Source organism: Lissotriton vulgaris, chromosome 11, assembly GCF_964263255.1.
Source record: "Lissotriton vulgaris chromosome 11, aLisVul1.2, whole genome shotgun sequence".
Classification (NCBI taxonomy): Eukaryota; Metazoa; Chordata; class Amphibia; order Caudata; family Salamandridae; genus Lissotriton; species Lissotriton vulgaris.
The window spans coordinates 222,093,299-222,117,200 of record NC_141699.1 but is presented as its reverse complement, the minus strand read 5'-3'; the positions used below and the strand labels follow the sequence as shown (position 1 = coordinate 222,117,200).

The window sequence follows — 23,902 nt, the reverse complement described above, 5'->3', positions numbered from 1 at the left end:
GCAGGTGTGAGAATGATTGCTGTCATCGAAGTCAGGACCAGCAATGCTCACAGAACGTTGTACCTGGATGATGTTGCTTTTGTCACTCGCTCCACTGTTACCACTTGGCTGTAGTACAGGAGTCTCCACGAATGCCGTCATCAGGATTGGTAGCCGCTGGGGACAACACAATGCGTGAGCCGTTATTGGACTTAGCAAAGTATCGACGTCCATTGGTACTGCTGATGGAAGTGAAAGACAGATGTCCAACACGCATTCATCGCCGCAAAGCATACACCGTAGCACAGGTAAAATGCAATTTTGCCATATCGGTCTGAATGAAAGGAACCAGGTCATGTTTAGATCTCTCAGCCTGGCCAATCCAAGGACGTTAGTTATCCTGTCCCTGTAGCGCATTGCTAGGATTGTCTCTTCCATTCCCATGGGAGCTATGTCTGAGCCGAGGCTTGCCATAACGTAGCAGGATGGTCAAAAATAGAATCCCTGCGATGAGTCCCAAAAATAGTGGAATACCACCAAAGATGGAGTGCACAAAATTAGGAAAGATTCCCAAAATTGCCTGGAAGGGTGTTAGCAGTCCCGTAAAGACTGTCTTAAATATGCCTGGGATGCTTGTAGCACTAGACATGTTAAGGAGTTGGCTGAACATTTCTACGAAATGCACGGGGCAATTTGTTGATAAAAGGTCATGGACCTCAGTAGCCGTCCTTGCGACTAGAAGATCATACGTCTCTTTAGATGACGTTATAGGCACTGTTGTCTGTAAAAGCACAGATTTCATTTTGCTTAATGTATCAATTCGTATAGAATAGAGATTCAGACGAGGCCAGAGGGGAGTCACTATGTCTGGAGGCCCGCTCGGGAACAATGCTTGCATGCAACATTTGACCATGGACGTTACTTGTACTAGATAACTTTTCCCTGGCGCGAGGCCACAGCACCTGTGATCCGTTCTAAGAATGTAACTCCCGTTTGCGAGTTGCATAAAGAAGGGCTCTATCTGAGTTGCAGGTGTGACTAGCTGGTGGCATGAGAGGTTGTTTGAATTTCCATCACATGCTCCGTGTAAATTAATACCCTGACACAAAAGTATACCGCTTAGTGAGTGTTTACAGTTCTCACCACTAAGAAATACATTTTTGTCGCTGTCACTATAGCAAGAATGAGTGTATGGTAATTTCCATTCGGATTTTACATATCCCTTACCCAATTGTTCATATTGGCCAGCAGGTATGTACTCAAGGCATTTATGAAATCGGAAAGTTGTTATCGGAATTGTGATAATTCCGTGTATTATCCATTCAATGACAGGACTCTCTGACATTGTCAATGGTAATCTCTCGAGTTTCTCGATGCTCAAGATTGTATAGTCTGCTCCTTTCTGTGCCAAACTGATCTGTTTATCAGTAAGGTTAAAAATGGAAAATAATGACGTCGTGTTGATTAAACGCCAAGGCACATAGCCTGAACGAAGATTTTGCAGCGTCCAGCCTAATTCTATAATAGAGCGTAATTGAGACTGGCCATGTTGTAACATTAGCAAATCTCTGTCTATCACATCAAAGGCAGAGGATACAATATTGTCCAAAGAATATATTCTGGAAGACAGAGTCATTAACCCATTGTCTACTACAGAAAGTGATTTCTCCAAATTAATACGATCAATTTCTCGTATTTTTTCAGCAGTTTCAATTTGCTTTACTTTCCAAGCCTCGTTGTAAGCAGCATAGATACTGGTCGCTATGAAACGCTTTTGACGCTGTTTGCGTGGTCCAAGAATGAAGTCGCGCAAATCAGCACCATCTTTTAATAAAGACAAGTGTTGCTTAATTTCAGCTAGTGTGGATGTAGTTAGCCATTCCAGGCAGAGTTTCCCTACACTGTATGTTGTTATAATTCCTGGATGTTGTCTCTGGGAATATCTTGAGTCTAATCTGGTCATTTTTAACCCCTGTGTTTTATTCAGGAACCTATCTTGACAGCTATTTGTGTCTGTAGGCCAGATTAACCACTTTTTCCAATCAGGATGTGTTCTGTTGAAATTTAAAATGTGTGACACGTCTAACTCAATATCAGCTGTTGTATTTTCAGGTAATGGCTTTGGTATAGACGGTGTTTTAAGTTCTTTGTTCTTAGCTAGGCCAAGACAAGATGTTTGGTGTACAGTGTCATTTAAAAATAACATTTGTTCTGGTATCATGCAGGTTCTAAACAGTGCTTCTATGCCTTGCACCTGCCAATCTTTTGTACCCCAAATTGTTTTCGTTTCAATATTATTTTTCCAATAATCAAAACCAAATGTCATCATTTTGTCATAAAATGCTTCTGAATATATCAATTTAGAATTTGTCAGCATCGTTTTCATTCCTGTTTTATCTAACAGTTTATAATAAAACGTTTCTGCATCACTGGTGTTAAACCCTGAGAAGTATTTGAATTTCTCAAAAAATGCTTTAGAACTGCTTTTAGGTGGTGTAGAACAATGTTCCCATTGATTATACATAAAAACATTTCTAGGCTGTGCAGATTTATGCAAGTAATGATCCCCATAATGGGTGTAACAGAATAACTGCTCATAACTAGATGAACCTTGTAAATAATCATGATCTGTGAATCTAGCTGACATTACTAAATCAGACATCATGTCATTAATACTGTTAAAGTCCCAATCATCAGAGAATGTACTTGGTGTCACAAAGTCACTTAAGGAAACCTTTAGTTGATGAGGATACTTCAGGATTTCGACCGGACCATAGATCTCATAGTCTGTTTTCTCCCATACTACCCCACCAGGTATTGGAATTGCTGTGACATTTACTGTTGACAGTTCTCTTTTCTTCACGTGGGATGATCTGTGTGGTTTCAGGACTAGGTTGATGTTCTGACTTGCTGTGTCCATTGTAATATATTTTCCCTCAATGAATTTTCCCAAACACAGTACCATGATGAGCCAAAGCAGGAGGAAAAATACACCTAGACCAAACCAGAACTCTAGCCAAGGGGAAATTAGGTAGATTTCCTTCAGTTGATGAAAGAGTTCCGTTGCTATTTCTTTAAAAGACTTTTTTGTTTCTGGCATCACTTCGGGGTCATTTAAATCTTCAGAGAAGTTGTCGAAGTTGATGAAATAACCAGAGGCAGTTCTGTCAATTGATGGGATTTTTCTTTCAATCTGTCTCTCGGTAGCACTTTCTGATGCCACATTAGTGTAGACTGGCGTTGTTTCTTGACGAACTGTTTCAATCTGTGTTTCAAGAGGCACGAGTTCCATGGCTGTATTGCATAGTCCTTCATTGTGCACTGCAGGCTGATCGAATGTGATTAGTCTTTCAGTTTGAACCTCTTGGATTGTTGCAAGTTTGGGTATTCTGTTGTTTCTTGGGAGTCCACTGGGCCTACTGTTGATTATAGGCCACATGCTTGTGGTTTTACCAGATCGATAGACACGACTCTGTTCTCCTTTTTACCAGCAAGGGGCGGTAGCACAACTGATCTTGTTCCGGTGACTGCTAAGACAGGTACTGCTTTTCTGTAAGAAGGCCCAAATTCCTTCTTAACCGCGATCTTTTCTCTGACTAGATCCCCAATCTTTGGAATCCAGACAGGCCTTGCTGGGGCTGTTGCGGGTGGTGCCTCGTCAGTGGTACTTGGCTGTTGCTTTAACTTTATGTTGCTTAATGATTTTCTTGTTTCATTCAGTTCCTGTAAAACAGCCAAACGGTCTTTTACTTCAAACTGCTTTGTTTCTGCTTGTACCACTGACATCTGACTATCGAGGTCCTGAACGTTCATTCTAATTCCGAACAATAGTTCGTATGGGCTGAAACCTTTTAGAGAATTTCTTGGCATGTTGTTAAGACTAGTCTGGACACTTATTAAATGTTTGACCCACCCAGCGCCTGAACCTAATACCTTCGCTGTTATAGATTGCTTTATGTCACGGTTTTTTCTTTCTACCACACTATTCCCTTCGGGATGCGACGGACAAGAATACCGCAACCCAATTCCCATGCTGGCCATGGCCTCCCTATAAGCTCGAGAGCTGAAAGCAGGACCCTGGTCAGAATGGAACGTGGTAATTGCGTATGTGCCGATAAAGACTCGCAAATCTTTTATAACCGTTCTAGCATCAGCCGAGCGCTGGGGCCACATCCATATGAACCTCGTACAGGAATCCACTGCTACCATGATATATCTATAGTTACCGTCCCTTTGTAGGGGACCACAGTGGTCCAGGTAAACGCATGCAAATGGTTTATCCGAGATGAGGAGGGGTGTCTGCGCTGGTCGTTTCACTGTTGATACTTTTATCCTTTGGCATATGTCGCATTCTAATACATACTTTTTAGTTTGTATTCTCAAGCGAGGCCACCAATATCTCTGTTTTAATAGTGATACTGTTGCGGAAACGCCAGCGTGTGCAGAAGCAAGCCCTTCGTGTGCCGCTTTTATTAGTCCTAGTCTGTGTTCCTTGTTTGGAATTACTCTATCCCCCACTCCAGGGATTCGAGCAAAAGGAACATTATTTGTATCCGTTAAGTACAAGTACTTTTCAGGAAAGCCTTTTGGGAGTGTTTTCTTATCATTTTTTACTGACGCACTGACAGCTTGTAGAACATCGCTGTCTATTTTTGTTTGTGACCGAGTAATCGCAGCTACGGAAGCCGTTTGCACAGCTGCCTTCGCGGCTTCATCAGCCAATGAATTCCCTGCAACGTGAACGCCATCACGTTGATGACTCAGTGTATGTATCACGTGAGTCTTTTGTAGTTCTTTTTGTAAAAGAACTACCTGTTCCCAAAGCATTTTATGCTTTATTGTGCCACCTTTTGCATCTTTGAAACCATTTTCCACCCAATTCTGCAAGTATTCATTATAAGATTGTACGCAATAAAAAGAATTGCACACTATTAGTGTGGGGAATTCGCGATCAGTATTTTCTAGCGCCATCTTAAATGCTACTAATTCAGCTCGTTGAGCCGAGCAATCTCCTAGAGATTGTGTTTTAGTGACCAATGGTCTAAATTTTCCTTTGTGCCAGCGACCTTTAACAATCGCGCACGCAGCACTGTAAGCTTGCTTACCCCCAACTGCGGGTTGTGCTGATCCGTCAGTATATATAATACTTCCGTATTCTTCGAGAGGCAGGATTTCAATTGGCAGAGGACATTCGTATTCATATTGTAAAAATTCCTGTGTTTTTAAGTTAGGATCAAATTCGTAAACTACGTCTGTTGCAGCCAGAGAATTAACCCACTGAATCCATCTCGGATGCAAAGCTTTAGCATTAGGAATGCTTGCTTTAGTTACCGCTTCTAAAGCCGGTATAGGTGTTACGATTATTATTCGTTTACCTTGTGCTAGGGGCCTTTCTTTCGCTACAGCAGTCTGAACCGCAGTTAGAATTTTCTCCGTTGAACTGAATTTTATTTCAGCCCTTGTGTACAAATGTGATTTGTAAGCTATTGGTACCTTTTCTCCCTCATTAGAGGTTAGGTACGTGAATCCGCATCTTCCTGGGATGACTCGGATTACAAGATCACGTGTGTTGTCACGTGTATCTAATTTAGTTTTTGCTAACATGTCTGTTTGCAGTGATCTCAAAATTTCTGTGTGTTTTTGAGTCCAATTGATTTGTTTTAAATCAGGTTTTATTAGTTCGTAGAGAGGTTTAACCCTCTCTGCGTAATTTAGGATGTAAGTTCTTCCGAAATTCAGAAAACCTAGTATTGATTGTAAATTCTTCAGCGTTTTTGGAGCTTGGAGTACAGCGCACTTCTCTAAGAAGTTGTCCGCTAGGCTTTTCCCTTCACTTGATAATTCGTACCCTAAGAACAGTACTGTCAGATGGGCAATTCGGGACTTTTTAAAGTTGAATTTGTAACCCTCTGCTGCGAACCCAAGTATAATGGTGTTCACTCTTTTCAAGTGAGTATCCAAGTCGTCGTCTGTGAGATAAATATCATCTACGTAAGATAATGCTTCATCATCATAGATTTGTAGTAACTCTGTTACCCTGGCTGAGAATAGTCCTGGGCTGTTCTTGAACCCCTGTGGGAGTCGACAGAATTTTTTCTGTGACCCAAATGCGGAGAAAGCGGTCAAGTATCTGCTTTCAGGTGCAATGTTTTGACAAAAGAAACCATTAGAAATGTCTAATGTCGTTTTGTATTTTTTCCTAACTATGTTATTCATTAGGGCTGCACTATGCGAGTTTTGTACTGCAAAAGTTTTGCAACATGTATTAAGGTGTCTGTAGTCCAAAACTAGACGATATGAATTGTCTGGCTTGGAGACAGGAAACAAAGGATTGTTCATTTGAGAGGTGCATGTTTCAATCACCCCCTGGTACTCAAGTTGATCTAAGATCTCCCTGACCTGTTTTTTAGCTTCTTGCTTTATGGGATACTGCCGTTGGGCAGTTGGTTCACTTTTTAGTTGGATTTTGTGAGGCGGTGAATCCTCATCCCATCCTACATGATTTTTATACAATGCAGGTGCCTGGGCTACAGCCCATTTCCTTGCATATGTGTATTTTTTGTGAATCGGTATGTGATTCGAGAAGGCAGGCATAATCACTTCTTCGCCACGAGGGCACTCCCTGACAAACTCCGGGGGCCAATCTTTTTCAGCTAACAGAATATCATAGCCTTTTGAGAGCTTATCCCAAAATAGACCCTTAATTTTCCTAGTCTTATCACCCTCTATACGCAATGTTATTTCGTATATTTTATGGGGCTCGCTAAGTCTGGCGTCGGCAGTTTCAACTTGAATGTATTCATTCGTGTCCACTGTCTCCAGATGACTCATCAAGATCTTGCGCGCTATACTGATTTCTGCTGCACTGTCCAACATTGTCAATGCCCACTCCCCGTTTTTCAACTGTGTCCTCAGTATTCTCGGCATGGTTGATTACTCTAATACTGGCTACCTTCTTTTTCTGAAATTGAGATTTCTTATTTTGAGCAGGTTCCTTGTCTTTGGACTTGGTGTGCTCTCCTGGGTCTGACCGTCCTCTTCTTTCCGAATTCTGTGGAAAAGATCGAGAGGGACGTGTATCAATACTTTGATATCTATCAGGTTTTTTTATATTATCCCTATTTCTAAGGTTATATCTTTTCTCAGAGGGCTCCCTCTGGGGAGACTGGCGTTCTCGAGTCGGAGTTCTTTCCCTCCGTCGAGGAGACCTTCCTCTGGACTGGAAAACTTTTTCCTTGGGAGTGGATTGTTTATTTCCATCCCAGCTCTTTTTAGGAGTGTTTGAATTATTTTTAATAAATAATTTTTCAGGATTTTCGAGCAGTTGGGGCTTTACTGGTTTTCCACCCAAGCTGTCTCTACCTAATTCTTCATAGCATTTTTCTATGATTTTTGCAAGCTCAACAGGATCTTTTATATCGGTTTCCCTTAACTTCTGGCGAATCGCCACAGATGCTGCTTCTCCGTTTACATTGGCTAATAATATAGCCGTGACCTGCTTGAAGTCTTTCAGTAATTTCATACCTAGATTTAAAGCGGGCTCTGGACCGAATTCATTTTGAATCTGTTTTAGCACGTCTGGTATTACCGCCATAGACGGAACACCGTGTGTTTTTGTGTAAATGGAAGCAAAGACTGTACCCCAAGTGTCGCAGTCCTCCACGTGTGGTGCGATTCCCATAGGAAGGCAGATGGTCAAGATTCTGTGTTTCTCAATAGGGGTAGTATCAGGAAATACTGCCTCTATTTGAGTGATTTTCTGGGCTAACCAGAAAGGAATTTGTTCCCGTTTTACGGGTGTTTTACCAAGACATGACTGTATGTTCTGTGGTGTAATTTTATTTGTGTTCCCCTGATGAGGGGTCAGCTGTGGTGTATTAACAGCTGGCTGGACTGTTGCAGTCCGTATTACATATTGGACTAATTGCCTATGTATTTTTATTAATGTGTTTAGCTGTGCTAACAGCTCTTCTCTAGACATTTTTGCAATGTCAGGATGTGGTGTGTAGCTGGCTAGAACCGGCCACGTGGCTCCTGGTCTACCTAGTGGACCGAGCCTAGTTATGTGATCATTGTGTTTTAGGGCGCCATTAAACCAGAGCAGGTGCTCTTGAAATTTAAGTGGGATTTCAACCTCCTCGAAAGGAGCGTACTCTCCCGGAGGTTCCTCTATTTTGTAATAGTGAAACTCTTGTGTTATCGCGTTTACCGCTGGAAAGTTTATCCATGAATAGAATACCTCTGTCTGCCGATACTCGTGAGCCTCTATCACGAAAATTACTGTACCACCTTGAGGTGGCAGTCCGTTTTCTATAAGTTTTAAAGTTATAGATCTTCTTAACTGGACCGGGATGATAATAGCACCCGGGTCTGTGTATTCGGGACCTTGCTGAGTCGCATCTACTGCGGCCCCAGTGGTTCCGTTTTCTGGCATTGTAAGAATGCGAGGTTTGCAGAGTAGGTCTCCAAGGAGACAAAGATTAGATGCACAATATTTTGGAACACTGTATCCTTCAACGTTGAATAAACCAGAGCTTTACATAGGAATCTCTTCCTACTAAGGTCGGGCGGATTTTAACCTTTCACCCACTCCAGACGTCTATTGGAGTATTTACGGGAGAAAGGGGTGTGAAATATGCACGACTGAGTTACTCTACAAGTCTTACGTTAGTTTATCGCCTTACCAAACGTTGGGCGCCATGTAGTGTAGTTCCTAGTTTCCCACTAGGCCCTGCGCATTGGAATAACATAAACAGTAGTATCGACGTGGAACTGCGGATATTCCAGGCCTCCACTGACTATGCTAAACTTAATTGGGTTGTGTTACCAACTAGCTCAGAGGTCACTGGAAACTTTCTTCTCTGCATAGGAAGTGATCAGCTTCCTTGGCACAGACAAGAAGGGATTCAGCTTTCCAACAACCGTGCAACATGACAACTTTGCTCCTCAGATCAAGAGTCGATCTCTAGGGTCGTGTGAAACAATAGACATAGATTTCACTCAGTCAGTCTAGTGCAGTTTACTTTCACAGTATGTAGAGAATAGAGAGACGGGCGTTTATCAATAAAGGGTTAACATTTATTGAACAGTCTTTCTTCTCGTACAAGAGAAATGTATTGCCACAATTGCAATAACTGCTATTATAAAAAGTATGTACAGTAAGATAAGTATTGCGAAATAGAACTGTAAAAGCATTGATATGGTTTCTTAGCCATACAATGGTTTAAAAGTAATAAAACATATATACAGTCATATATACATTAGGCTAACATACTCAACTGGTGCTTCTAACTAAGCCTACCCCAGTGTGCCTGACCTAAGCCTAACACGTGAGAAGGGGGAGTAAGTAAGTAGCTTAAGTTAAGTTGGTTTTGCCAAGGTTTGTTTCAAGAATTCTCTTCTAAGGGTTTAGTCAACACCATACCTCTGAATAGAATGATGGAGGATTGGTATCTCCTTCAGGGGTCTCTCTCGATATCCCAGTCACCCGCGAGGGTAAACCGGAAGCGCCGGGACTGGATTTCTCTGCACGAGAAATGCAGCGGCTTCTCTCAGCGCGTCGAGGAAGGAGGGGTGACAGCGTCCGCGGGCAGCTGGGCTGGATGTCTTCGCAGAGGACGGCTGCACGGCTCCTCAAGCGTACTGAACCACAGTTCGCGCTGTAGCGGCGATAATGGTAATCAGTAGCTTCACCACCACAGGATAGCAGGCTGCAGCGACAGAGTGCTAGTTGTTACCAACACGGGGTCATGCAGGCAGCTGGCATCAGCAACAGGTTCGCTCATTGCTTAAGGCAACGTTGGTAATATTTATACCTGACAGGTGCCGGGTTTGACGCAAGTTTGCTGGACATAAGACGTCAATTAAAGATGTCACTAGGAAGTGACAGTTATCAGTTGCTCATTAGAGTTCCATTACTAATCAAAACATAGCAAGCGGGGATTTCCAGGTTTGCTAAGTTTTTATCTTGTTGAAGAACTCGGAGTGTTATCTAGGAATATCAGATAGTGACTGCTGCTCTGTCATTGCACTAATTGGTCGCAAAGGAAGTAGCAGAGAGTCATGCTGGAATGTGGCTCTGTTCGTGTGAGGCCAGAGATGACTTTTCAGAAAATCGCACTTGAACGGTTATGCCAATATAGGGAATAAATGGATTTATAGCCGAATAGGGGCATAAGGTCACAGTATCGATCAGGAACCTAGATAAGCACGCAACAGGGCCGGTGGCAAGTTGTTCCACAGCTTCGCCGTGCTGGCCGAAAAAGTCCTGCCCCTCAAACGAGCCGGTCTGACTCGTGGGACGCGAAGTTGAAGCAGGGAATTTGAGCGAAGGAGTCTCACCTGAGCGTATCTCGGGAGTCGAGTTTTTAAGTAAAGATGGCATGTACCGTGTAGGGCTCTGAAGGCCAGTGTCAGAGCCTTGAATTTAATCCTACTTGTTACCGGTAGCCAATGTAGCCTGTGCAGATGTGGCGAGACCTGCTGTTTGAACGGGATGTGCGTTATCAGCCTCGCCGCCGCGTTCTGAACGGTTTGGAGCCGTTGGATCAGGTATTTTGGAAGGCCAAAATAGAGGCCGTTGGCATAATCCAGCATAGAGGTGACCGTAGCATGGATTACCGTTTTTGGGCATCCTTTCGGGAGGAGCCGGAGAAATTTCCGTAAATTCTAAACATGGGCGAATTTTGCGAATCTGGCGTTCGCGAATTTGCGTATTTGCGAATTCGCAATCCGCAAAATCCGCAAACTCTCGCGAATTTGAAGATTTTTTTTTGTGTTCGCAAGGGTTTCTGCCAGTTTGCAAGGGTTTTGTACCAGTTCGCAATTGCGAACTTACTTGTCGGCTCGCAACGGTCGCGACTTTGTTGTTTCTACGTCTGGTTCATCATCACAGGTTCACAGCACCCTCTTTTTCACCACTGCCATCCTCTGGTTCACCCATGCCACCCTCTGGTACATCACTGCCACTCTCTGATTCATCACTGTAGATTATGGGGGGGAAAAGCAAGCACACCTCCCCTGCTTCAACTGACATGAATTAATTTGGGGTTGATTAATGTGTCACTGAATTTAAACTTCCTGTCTGGCACCTGCTTCCTTATCTGTAATTTGCTTTCTGTTGCAGTGCAAATTTTTTTCCCAGGACCTTTGTGGCCTACTTGTAGCTATTCTATGAGCCTGCTGTGAGGGTCAGAGCAGGGTCATAGAATAGTTGCAAGTAGGCAACTGAACTCTGGAGGGGCCCCTCAGGAAGCACTACAGGGAATGGTTACTAATGATGAGTTTGAACTTTTGCACCTGCTGAGTGCTTTCAGTTTTGCAAAACTTGTTTTTCTGTGGGGCACTTCCTCCCCCCCCCCCAAATGGACTCCTTTGAAAAAAAAAGTGCAGGCAAATGTCAACCTGAGGAGTTATTCTGATAAAAATGATCATTTTCAGAAGATTTATGCTGCTTGCTGGTGGATTTCTTGTGCAGAATTGCAAATTTTGTAATTTCGCGAGTGCGAGATTGTTGCTGCCCGCCGCATCTACATGTTCGCAATTGCGAACACTCGCGATGCGTCGCCAAACTCCCGCGGGATCCCGCAGCAAGATCCAAAATGGCGCAGCACTCGTAAAATATCGAGAAAAACTACTCGGCAAACGCTGAATGGAATCTACTCCCCACGAACATTAGGCTAGAATCGAATGAGGCCTCTTTTAGAAAGATGCTGAAAACCCATTTATTTACTTCGTAGTGGTCCTGTCCTTCCTCCTAACATTCTCTCTCCATAGCGCGGGGACACGCCGGGAGGCGTCACCAGGCGCTTTACAAACCCCTTTAATAATAATAATAATAATGAAGGTAAGTGAATGCCGCACGCCGCAATATTGTATCACCAAGCAAAAAAATCCGCTGCGTGCGAATTTGCAGATTTTCGGTAAATTCGCGAGAGTTCACGGATTGCGAATTTACCCAAAATCCGCAAAATCCGCAAGCGAAACGGATTTTCCGCCCATGCTTACTAATTTCCTCAGTTTGCTTAAGCACCCTCTGACTACTTGTTGGATGTGGGGTAGGAAGGAAAGGCTGTCATCCCACTTCACCCCCAGATTTTTGGTCTTAGTGCTGGGGGTAGGTGCCAGGCCCATTTCTGTCGGCCACCAAAGATCCGCAGGGGGGGGGGCCCTTCCCAAAGAAGATGACCTCTGTTTTCCCCGCGTTCAGCTTCAATTTATTGGTGTTCATCCAACTAGCTACATCGCGAAGGCACCCCTTAAAATTAGCAAATGCCGCCTCTGACACCTCTGAGTAGGGAAAAACTAACTGGGAGTCATCGGCATATGAAATAGCCGTGACACCCTAGCTAGCTATTAACGAGAAGAGCAGGGCAAGATACACATTAAAAAGCAGAGGACTGAGTGCCGAACCCTGAGGCACCCCACAGTCCAGCCTCCTGGGTTTGGACACAAAGGCGCCCAGTGCCACATTCTGGGACCTGTTAGACAAATAAGATTGCAGCCACCCAAGCGCTATATCTTGTAGGCCCACCTCCGCCAACCGCTGCAGGAGCCTGCCGTGTTCGACCGTATCAAAGGCGATGAATCTAGGGACCCACTCTCAGGTAAGCCCGTGAAAACCCAAAGTAAAGAATTGGGAGGATCCAGGGGTCCCTTCCTAAGGAGGGTTGGACAAGGGGGGATACTCCCTGAATTGGTTTGTACTGGACTATGCATGGACAGCACCAAATGTGCCCTGCACGTAGACTATGTGGCGCTGGCAAGCGCTCCCACCCTGTCCCAATACACTAAACCCTGTCTGGGAGGCGGTCACACCTCCCTGTGACCGGATGTCAATTGTTCTATCTTCCCCTGCTCTAGTTTGGCTCAGCAGCAGGAGGGCAGAATCATGACTCTGGTCGGCGGCAGCCATGTTGTGCTGTCCGGGTCAAGAAGACTGGTACCAGGAGCACTGAGGGCGTAATAGAGGGCCTTTACAGTGCTTGGAATCATACCAGCCACACTGTTTCCAACATGTTTGATACCAAACATGGCAGGGTTTGTTACAGCCCTTTTCAAGATGGTCATCGCGTAATGACGCTGTGCCCCTCTTATGGATGTCTCACAACCTGGGAGAATTGCCCTGAAGGTTGTAGCGGTGTCCTACCCATGCAGGGGCACCCTCACACTTAGACCCGAGCACCCTGCCTTCAGGATTGAAAAGGAATGCTGTAGGGGTATCTTATAGGTTTTAAGTGCAGTGACCCTAGATATAGGGAAACCTATATCTTTCGTAAGTGTTGCTAGCACCAGCTTAAGCAGGCTGCAATGGTAGGCCTGTAGGGAAAGTTTGAATGGTCTCCCATAGGTGGCATAATACATGCTTCAGCCTATGGGGGACCTCTGGGGTACCTATGCCCTGGGTACCTTAGTACCATATACTAGAGACTTATAAGGGTACCCCAGCATCCAATCGGAAATGGACCTCAGTACTTACCATAAAAATTTAGGGAACAAAGCAGAGAAACTGGGGTCCTGATTAGCAGGATCCCAGTCAGAATAGTCAGAAACAGCATTAAATCAAGCAAAAAGTGGGGTAACCATAGAAGCAGATTGTACTTTCCTACGGGAAGGTAAAGTTATTTTTATGGTTTAATGGTGGGTAGTGGTAAAGAAGGGTATGGGTAACTTTAGAATTTAGGGGTGGGTATTGGTAAAGGGAGCTACAGGTAATGTTAAGGTTTAGGAGTGGGTAGTGGTAAAAGGAGTTCAAGAGTAAATTAAAACTAAAGAGGGGATTTCTACTCCAAAAAAAAAGAAATAAAGGCATTTGAATATTATTTTTAGGGTTTAGGGGTGCTAGTGTAAAGGAAGGTTAAGAGTAAATTGAAACTAAAGGGAAGATTTCTCCTCCAAAAAAAGAAAACAATTACAGTAAATATTAATTTTACATGGTTTGGGGTGGGTAGTGGTAAAGGCAGGTATGGGTAATGTAAGGGGGTTTAGGAGCGGGTGCACACAGAGTTAGTCCTGAATGCAAACATTTTTTAATATGTTCAGTACCACTACAAACATTGATGCATGAGGAGCACATGTGTTTTGTAAACACTTATACCCATTAGCTGTACACAGGCTGAACAAAATTAGGTAGAAGAGTAATACGGGAGTTACCCGCCACTATGTAAGCTATAAAACATAACCAACAAACTCATTGGATGATGTCTTCAATGAGGTCATCAATAATGTTATTTGAAAGGTTTTCAGTGATGTCATAAATTATGTTATAGAACATGTCATTGTCGGGCAGAAGTTATAGTTAGCTATAACTGGAGAATTTCTGCAGGTTTTTTTTGTTCAAAACATTGATGTTGTCACTGACATATTCACCTAACTATAACATTGCTTTAATCTTTATTTGTTTCTGTGGATTTCCAAGGGTTTAAAAAAAAAAGAAAAACAGATCTTTTTATCACACTTAACTATAACAGTACTTAAACCTTTGTTTTTTCAGTGAATTTCTATTTTATTATATTAAGTAATATTTTATTACCATACAGCTGTGCATAGCAGGAGTTGGACAAGGGGCCTGCAGCAAACCCCCCCCATAGGCAGCCAACCCCATGATGTGGCCGGACTTCGGCCATGCACAGCAGGGGGTTGGCAAGAGGGGCTGGTCTGCGGCCAGGCCCACTGGCCAATCCACCTGGAGGCAGCCAACCCCCACACAGATAAACAATTCCACACCACGCATCACCTTTAATTGTGCGCAGTGACCGGTTCCTGCAACCAGGCCCAGCGTTTACCTCGATGAAGGCAGCAAACCCCCTGCTGGGAATATCCTTTAGCTGTGCTCAGTGGGGGGATTGGCCACTGGGCTTGGCCTGCCAACAGGCACTGTGGCCAAACCCCCAGCAGGCTGCCAACCTCACACTGTGTACAGCTTTTAGCGTGCTCAGCATAGGGTTGGCCTTCGGGCCCCAGGGTACCTATACCCTGTAGCCAAAACGTATATATTAGGAGGAGGCAAGAGTGCAGCCTCCCTCCTGACCTGGGACCCCATCATCTGGGGCCAGTTCCAATAAAAAGGGGAGGGGGGGGCATGCGTGTCCCCCCTCCCCAAGCCTTCTTGGGCCCTAGGGACCCCATCTCCCTGAGCTAAAATATAAGGGGAGTGAGGAATGCAGCTCACCTTCCCAAGCCCTAACAGGTCCCAAGGACCCCATGCCCTGGGGCCAAATGGAATTAAACTGGGGAAGAGGATGTGCATCCCCCTCCCCTAGCCTTCTTGAGCCCAGGGGCCACACTCCCGGGCCAAATCAATTTAAAAAAGGGGAGGGGGCCATGTGACGCCCCCTCCTGAGTCTTCATAGGTCCTGTGGGCCCCATTCTACAGGACGAGAGGTGGGTGCTTAAGGGCCCACTCTGGGTACTCATGCAGCACCTGTTGGGGGCTCTCGGCATTGCTCCCACTCTGAGGAGGCAACTATTTATGCTTGGTCTATCCGAGTGGGAGCGATATGTGTTCTATTTCCCCACCTGTATCGGGACAGGCAGGGAAACAGAATATATGTCTGCTCAACTTACATGCTTGCTCCAATTTAACAGGAGATTTTAAAATGCTCCTGCCAGACTGGAGCAAACACGTCTCCCAGCCCATGCTAGTGCGGGTAGGGAAACTACTGTGTCTCTGGGATGGGATACCAGGGACAGAGTCGCTGAGCCAGCCCCAGGGCATTCGGTTCCTAGGGCCTATAAAGGCTCAGAGAGAGGGGACCGTGCTGCCTCCCTTCCTTTCAAATAACAAAATGGCCCAGCGGATGTGGTCCCTTGAGCCATTCAAGGCTCAGGAAGGGTGGCCACACTCCCTCCTCCCCATAAGGAATCTATAAAATGGGCTTGGGAGGAGTTCCCTAACCAGGCCAACCTCCCAATACATTTAAAAAATAATTATTTTGTTTTTGCCATGATCCTGCCGGAAATCGCACAGGATCATTGCAAAAACCTCATTTTTTTTTCCTTCTGGCCCTGGGGGAAGCATGGGTCTAGGGGCATAGGGTATCCCTACCCTCCCCCTTACATTATTAATATATGCTAAGCCTCTGTGTCCTGTGATGGCTGCCAATATTTTTCTCATGTTGCTGGCAGCCTACAGAGCAATCGCTGCCACAGAAGTCTGATTCCCGCCGAAGCGAGATTGCCGAAGGAAATAAAAAGCCCCCTGGGCCAATCAGAATGCTCTATTGTTAAATGAGGACAATTGAATAGGTCTTGTGGTATTGCTCGAAGGTGCTGTAAAATTGTTTTATGTACTGGAAGTACAGTACTTCCTACATACAGCAATTTGCATGGACACTGTAGTACATATATCATGTGATCGGTTTTGCAATTAAATTCACCTCTTGTTTTCTTTTTCTGCTTTAGTAGGGGGGACTCATATTGCTTCGTATTGATCCTGAACTGACAGTCCTTGCCTGTTCGAGATCAACATGAAGCATTATGAGCCACCTCTGCTAAAGCACAAAGACCAGACCTATCCAGTTGCCTGCCATTTTGAAGAGAAACTTGAACGTATAACTAAACTGTTGGAATATTTCATGATTGATGCTACACCAAGAAGCATTAGAGGGGAGACAAGGAGAGAGGTCTATGACAACTAGAATCTAGCTACATTATCGAATTGAACACAAATACACTGGGGATTCAATTGTGAAGAAGATCCCTATACGCACCTGTAGAAACCCCTCTACCTCTTCTCATCTTATTTAGCTCTTAAGAGGTATTTGAGAGTTTGCTTACTGTTTTTAACAAGCACATAGCTCTTGGTTAGCACTATTTATCCTATTGGTATTGTGTAGTAGGAAAGGAGTTAACAAAAGTAATTTGCCCACTTGGGCTTAATGTGTACATCCTAGTGAAGTAGCAATGTCTAGAGGTCTGTTTAAGGGGTTGTTTGGTACAAAATACACTTGTAAAGCCTCACAGTAGTAGAACATTATTGATGAATCTGTATGTTGCACCAATGCACACTCTAATATGAGCACTGGGGCTTAAGTACAAGGTGTAAATTGATATCTCACAGAATATACAATGCTTTCATTTTAACTTAATTCTAATTATTTATTTTTTACATGCATTTAAACCTTAAATTGGGTCTCAGCATTATTATGAATGTATTTATACATGTTGTGCAAGATGCTGTTTTACAGATGCACAAGGGTATGTGCACCCGAATGAATGATCAAATCTGTTGTCTCTTTCTATGTGAGAGAAAGTAATGAACATTTTAAATGATGTAACTAAATACAGCCCATTTGTTTGTGAGCAAGGCTGCACAGCAGCAAAAATGAATCAGTGGGAGCACAAGAGCACTTTAAAATAAAGCACCATTCCCTTGTTGGTAGCGGTCTATTGCAAAGTACGCGAGAAAGACAGAACGTATAAATAATTCCTTTATAATCGGCGACATGTGACGCACTCGTGACCTGAACTGCCTTTTGCCTGTATTTTTGGCTCTGGCAACAGGCAGTCAGACATCAGAACTCAACTGTAATAACTGATAATAGTCGAGTTCTGAGATCTTTTCTTAATATACAGCAACTGGGTGCATCACAAATTGCCGAAATTAGAGACTGGTGCTTAGACAGGGATTACAGAATCCCATGTAAAATAAAAATATGTATCCATGTATTGTGTGGGCTAAATTGACCCCTGGCATACATGATAAGGATATTGTAAGTCACCTCATAGTCCCATAACCTTATAAAGAAAGTCTTGTTCCTTATCGGACTTGCAATATCCTTATAATGTACAGCATAGGGTATAAATATATTTCTCACACACAAGATGTGATTTCAATCTAAGTTTGCATATTCATTTTCACAAGGCTATCAATCTGCTAGTTTACTAAGTCCTAGATAAACATGTTAAATCTAGGTTGTGATGATTATAGTCATTTTCAATGGTCTAACTGCATTCCTGTATGTGGTGTAAGAAGTCACCCAAACATTCTCAGATGGCACTATTTTTTATTATTTGTTTATTTATACGTTTTATATAGTGCTAGTTAGACCCGAAGGTATCACAGCACTTTATACATAATGCAAGATTGTTCAATTGAAGTACATACATATATACAGACCAAGAAAAGCATTCTGCAGTCAAGGTAGTTACAATGTTAGGACAATTAGCACAGTACATGTTAATGTCGAGAATGGCATAGAAGAAGTGTAAACAAGCTAATGACCTGGTTAAAGGGTCTGGAAGGATTGGGTGTGATCTGTGGAAATGTAACTCAGTATTAAAGAATGCATTTAACAGTAGGCATTTAAGGTCTATTTGAAGCATGAAAAGGATGGGTTGCAGAAGAGATCTCTAGGGAGTGAGTTCCAGATCCTAGGAGTATATGAGAATGAGCTAGTTTGTGAGGATTCTTTTTCAGTTTGGGAGGAATGCGAAGAAGTGAGTTGGAGCTTTTCAGAGCCCTGGCTCTTCCTGCTTTGGAAAGTTTGGATCCAAGGTAGTTAGGGCTGTGAGTGTGAAGGGCTTTATGTGTAATGCAAGCAGTTTTACAGCTACATCTTCCTTTGATGGGAAGCCAATGGAGGTTTTTGCGGGCTGGTGAGATGTGCTCAAATCATTTAAGACCTGTTAGTAGCCGGGCAGCTGTATTATGAACTGTTGTAAGGGGGAGTAAGGTGGCATTTCTGAGTTCGTGTGAGGATGGCATTGCCAAAATCCAGTTTTGAGAGGACTAGAGACTACACTACCATCTTGAAATCATCAGGTAGAATAAAAGGCTTGATTTTCTTGAGATGTTTAAGAGAATGTACAGCGCTGCTTTGGCAGAGTTGCTGATATGGTCCTTCAATTTCGAGTTTTTTTCTAGAGTGATGCCCAAGGACTTTACAGAGTTGGGATAGTTTAGGGCATCCAGGTTCATGAGCCAATATTGTATTGGTAGAGGATTGTTTTTCAAGGAGAATAGTAGTAGTTCAGTTTTGCTGGGGGTTCAACTTTAAGTGGTTGGTGTTAAGCAAAGTTTGTATCTTGATTAGTGTTTCGTTCAGATGTATGATGTCACTCGGTGATTTAATATTGTAGTAAAGTTGTGTGTCTTCGGCATATAGGTGATATTTGACCCCCGCTTGGTTCAGGATAACAGTAATGGGCTCCATGAAGACATTGAAAAGGGATGGGGAGAGAATTGAGCCTTGGGGCACACCATGAGTAACTAGTGTTGGTTTTGAGAAACAATTAGTTTATGAAAGCCTTGCAGATCTTAGGAGTGAGGGGTGCACTGTAGAAGGGTACTGTCTCCATATCCTTTCTGCTTGTCCTAATTGTCTCCTCTCATTGTTCAGATCGGAGTTGAACCAGGATTTTTCTAGATCGTTTTAGCTTGAGCTGTGCTACTTGGTCAAGGACATCAATTATCGTGGTATTGTAGTAGTGTGATGGATCAAAGTGAGAGCAGATCATTTTTGCTGATTATAGCATCTAGCGTGGAGCCTTCACAATGTGTTGGTTCATTGCAAAGTTGTTTGAGGTCATTTATTTCAAGAAGGTTATTAAGGAGACAAACAGCGTGTCTTCTGAGTTATTCCATTGAATATGGAAGTTACCCAAAAAAACGTCATTCAAGTCTGTTAGGGAGAACCGTGTTACTAGGTCAACTAGTTCCTTTGAGAAGATGGTGCGATCACCATGTGGGTGGTAGATGTTGTGAACTTTGATAGGAAAGGTACCTTTGGTTGCAAGTTCAACTCTAAGGTATTCGAAAGTCGAGCATTTTGAGGTCGGTAAGGTAGCAAGATGGATTCCTTCTTTGTGTATGGTTGCCAAACCGCCACCTAATCTCTTTGGTCTTTCCTGTCAAATGATGGTATAGCCGGGAGGAATGATCAGGTCTAGAATGGGTGTTGAGTGTTTATTGAGACATGTTACAGTGAGGAATGCAATATCTATTTAATTATCCAGTAAAGCTTCTGCAATATCTATGGCGTGTTTAACTACTGATCTGAAGTTTAGGAGCATGCATGTTAGCAGGCTATAACTGTTGTTTGTGGTATGTAGTGTTTGAATAGTGGTGTATTGAGCTAGCGGTCTAGGCGAGGTGAACGTTCTAGGGACTCAATTTGTGCCCATGATTACTGGGATAGTGGACAGTGGAGTGTGGTCCATATTTTGGGTCATAGTGATGTAAAATTCTAAGAGAGCTTCCGCTTCTGAATCAGATACATGGCTGAGAGCTCGCTGGGGTCTGTGGGATGCACAACTCAAGGGAATAGTGGTCCAATAGGGATGTTGGCTGATCATTGGAGTACCTATAATTGGAGACAACTACTCCCTACTAGGAGTGTGGTAGTGGGTTAACTTGATATCACAAAAGTACAAAGTTCCCCGGGGGAAGATAACAACGTGTGTGTTTAAGGGAGGATAGCATAGGCAGGGGACAGAATGTTCCCTTGTTGGAACTAAAAGACCTCACACACCCAGTGAGCTAGATGTCATGCTTCATCATTGGTCTCCTGCTCCTCGTCAGACTGGCGCTGCAATGCCCGACGGGCGCCGAAGAGGCGCTCTTTGTTGGAGTTCTTTTGTTCCAGCCAATGGTTGAGTGCGTGTGAGGGGTCTGGTGAAGGTGTAGTCGTGAGGGGGTGGTGGTTTAAAAGAAGGTGGGTCAGTCCACAAACACTTTTATTCGCGTGGCTGACTCCCTTTGTTAAAAGGGTGGGAGGGGAGATAGGGACTGTAAGGGGCACAGCGGACTACCTCAACCCTCTAAATCGGTCGACATGTTTCTTGCCTGACTGGCAATTCTTCAGGACCTCAAGTGCTCGGTACTACACGGTGACCAAAAAACAACAAAAATAAGAGGAGAAAGATACAACCTCTCTGGGTCAGTAAGGAGGCAGGCCAGAAGGTCCTGCTCTAGCGGGGTGACCCAAGGAGTATCCCTAGTGGGCCCCGCAGTCTGTTCCCTTGGGGCTGCCCAGTGAGGTATGATGCCTCTAGTGCGGGCAGCCTGGGTACGAAGACCTACCCACACGTCTAGCGCTCCAACGTTAGCGCGGAACAGCTGGTGCCGGTTTGTCAATGCAGCCGGGATTAAAAGCTGTTCGTACTTCCGCCGTGAGGGCTCTGCTAGTGGGCGTGGTTCTCGGCACTCATGTCTGCGCATGCGTAGAATAGGTGTATGCGTTCGAATCAGATACATGGCTGAGAGCTCGGTGGGGTCTGTGGGATGCACGACTCAAGGGAATAGTGGTCCAATAGGGATGTTGGCTGATCATTGGAGTACCTATAATTGGAGACAACTTCTCCATACTAGGAGTGTGGTAGTGGGTTAACTTGGCCTGGACCAGAAGGTCCTTTTACCATGTGAGAAATCTATAGCTAAGGAATCAAATTTTGCTCTATTCGATTCAGGAGCTGGGCAAGTCTGGCATCAGGTTTCATGTTTAAGGAGGGTGAGTGAGCTTCAATATAGGGAGGGCCTGTGTCATTGAGGTTGGAGAGGCGGACATTTTGTGTGAGCCGAGAAGGGTCAACATTAGTAGAGAGAGGTGAGTCCATGGCGAGTGGTCTAGAGTTGGAGCTGGCGTTATTGGGTTCTGGGTGTATGTCAGTGAGCTTTGTTACTGTTAGTTCGTTGGTTAGGGTGGATGCCATTGAAGTCAATCTAGTGATAACTTGGTGAATGCGTGTGTCAAGGGTGGCAGCACAGTTGCTTAGTGTGTCAGAGGGTTCAACAAAGGTGAGTAATGAGTCAGTGGAGTCAACAAGGCATGAAGGTTCAGGTTTGGCAGTAGGAGGTAGAAGGGAGAGGGGAGATTGGGGCACAAGGCCATGCTGTTTTAATGTAAGAAGGGATGGGAAGTGCCGGTCAAAGATGGTAAGGTTATGGTCTATAGCTTGTATAATTATTTTCCCTGTCCTAAAAATAGAAATGGCTAATTACCCTCTAAACGTTAGGGAGGGGGATGTGGTGGGTTAAATTCTGTAGGGGATTTTGATAGATTTGGTAACTTTTAGGTGGAGAGAGAAGATGCTTCTTCGCTTTGCAGGGTGTTTAGAGTAGAAGACGAACTCAGTTTTCTTGTTGGCATTGCTCTTGCTGTAGTAGGTATCAGCTATTAGTTTTTTCGGAAGTTGTTTGAGTAGGCTGTGTTTGAATTCCTTTTTTGCACTATTAGAGAGATTTTTAGGCTATCTGATGCTTCATGAGTTGCGGCCATGTCTCTCAAGTGCAGTATCGAGGGATTTGGGGCAGAACATAGTTAAAGAAAATAAAAAAGTCTTGTTGTCCAGCAAAACTAGTAGAGGTAAGGATGTGCTGATAGTTAAGGGCTGATCAGGGTGCCATCAGAGAGTTGCCTCACAGTGCGCAATAAGTATAATAAGTACTAGGCATTTGCACGTAGAAATTATCAGTATTTATGTATTTACCCCAGAAAGAAAGTGCCCTATCCTGAAAGTGAGAATGAGACAAAAGAACAAGGAGGCCTTCAGAATGGGGAAAAATAGAGGACAGAATGTTGGGAGTGAATGGGATGATAGAGTCAGGAAACGTAAAGAAGGTGGGAGCTGAAAGGAAGGTGAGGAGAGGGAAAAGGAAGGTGAGGAGAAGGAAAGGGAAGAATGCAGGAGTGGACTAGAAAAAACAAATGGTGATGAGTGGTCCCAAAGTGAGTTCACAGATAGGACATGCAGCCGACGTGAGTAGGACTACTTCTTGATGTCCCTTTAAAGAGCTGTGGGACAATGTAATAGTCCACAGAGACCCTAGACTAGATGGACAGCCTATCAACGAATGGAAAACCTTAAAAAACGTTAGAGCTAGTGTCTGAAGGGGGTTGTCCCAGAGCCCACTCGCTCTCTGTACTGCTGCGTACATAAACTTTTTTTTAAAGTATTACTAACAGGAGGTCTGCGAGACAGCTCACGCTTGCTGCAGCGAGACTCAAAAAGAACTCTCAATTAACTCAGAAACAATCACTGTAACAGGTATTGCCAAAAGGAGGGAAAATCAAGCGTTTGGTTCTTTACTACACTTAAATGTGAATGGGAAGTGAACACCCTTTCCGGTTGCTAGTTGACATTTCTTTACAATGAACAGGAGGAAACACAGGATTTTCTGCTGGATCTGATGCCATGTCAGGTAGGAAGGCTCAGATGTGACTGTTGATTGACCTATGAACTATAGGCAAGACAGTGTGATGTTGTATATTTGTGAAGAATTGACCATACATATACCTTGTTTTTAGTTCTTGAGGATTGTGTTAGATAGCTCTTGCATTGCTGGTTGTGTTACTTGATAGAGATGTAATTATCACGCATTCCTACTACTACTACCCTGTGCAATAGTACTCAGCGTATAGGCCTGTGTGTGAAGGGATGAGCCCTCTACAAACGTGTGATCTGAAGGTCACACACAGATAGCACCAGCGAAGGCTTACCTCAGAGGCAAGTGGGCAGCGCCAGCTTTTCCTTTTACTTTATACCTAAGTGCCCGGGAGAATGGTGGGGACTATTTTCAATGACCGTGACCCGGAAGTAGTTAAGCCAGCGGAGAGTTGTTCATTAACCAGCATTGCCATAATCCAATTTTGAGAGGACTATAGACTACACTACCATCTTGAAATCATCAGGTAGAATAAAAGGTTTGATTTTCTTGAGATGTTTCAGAGAATGTACAGGGCTACTTTGACAGAGTTGCTGATATGGTCCTTCAATTTCAAGTTTTTTTCTAGAGTGATGCCCAAGGACTTTACAGAGTTGGATTTTTGCAGGTAACTTTCTTGCGTGAGGCAGAAACTCTACCTTGCTTGATAGTGAGGGTTTTGATAATCTTAATATTAATAAACAGTGAATTCACCGGCAAACAATGATTACAGTATGGATGTGAAGTAACAACTTCCATGTGAAAAATACGATTAATAGT

The 23,902-nt window shown here is 43.8% G+C and overlaps 1 protein-coding gene across 2 annotated transcripts in view; it reads right to left on the bottom strand.

Annotated features, from left to right (window-relative positions):
* GRK3 (G protein-coupled receptor kinase 3) overlaps positions 1 to 23,902 on the bottom strand; it is a 1,062,914-nt gene that overhangs the window by 467,408 nt on the left and 571,604 nt on the right. The window lies entirely within an intron of this gene.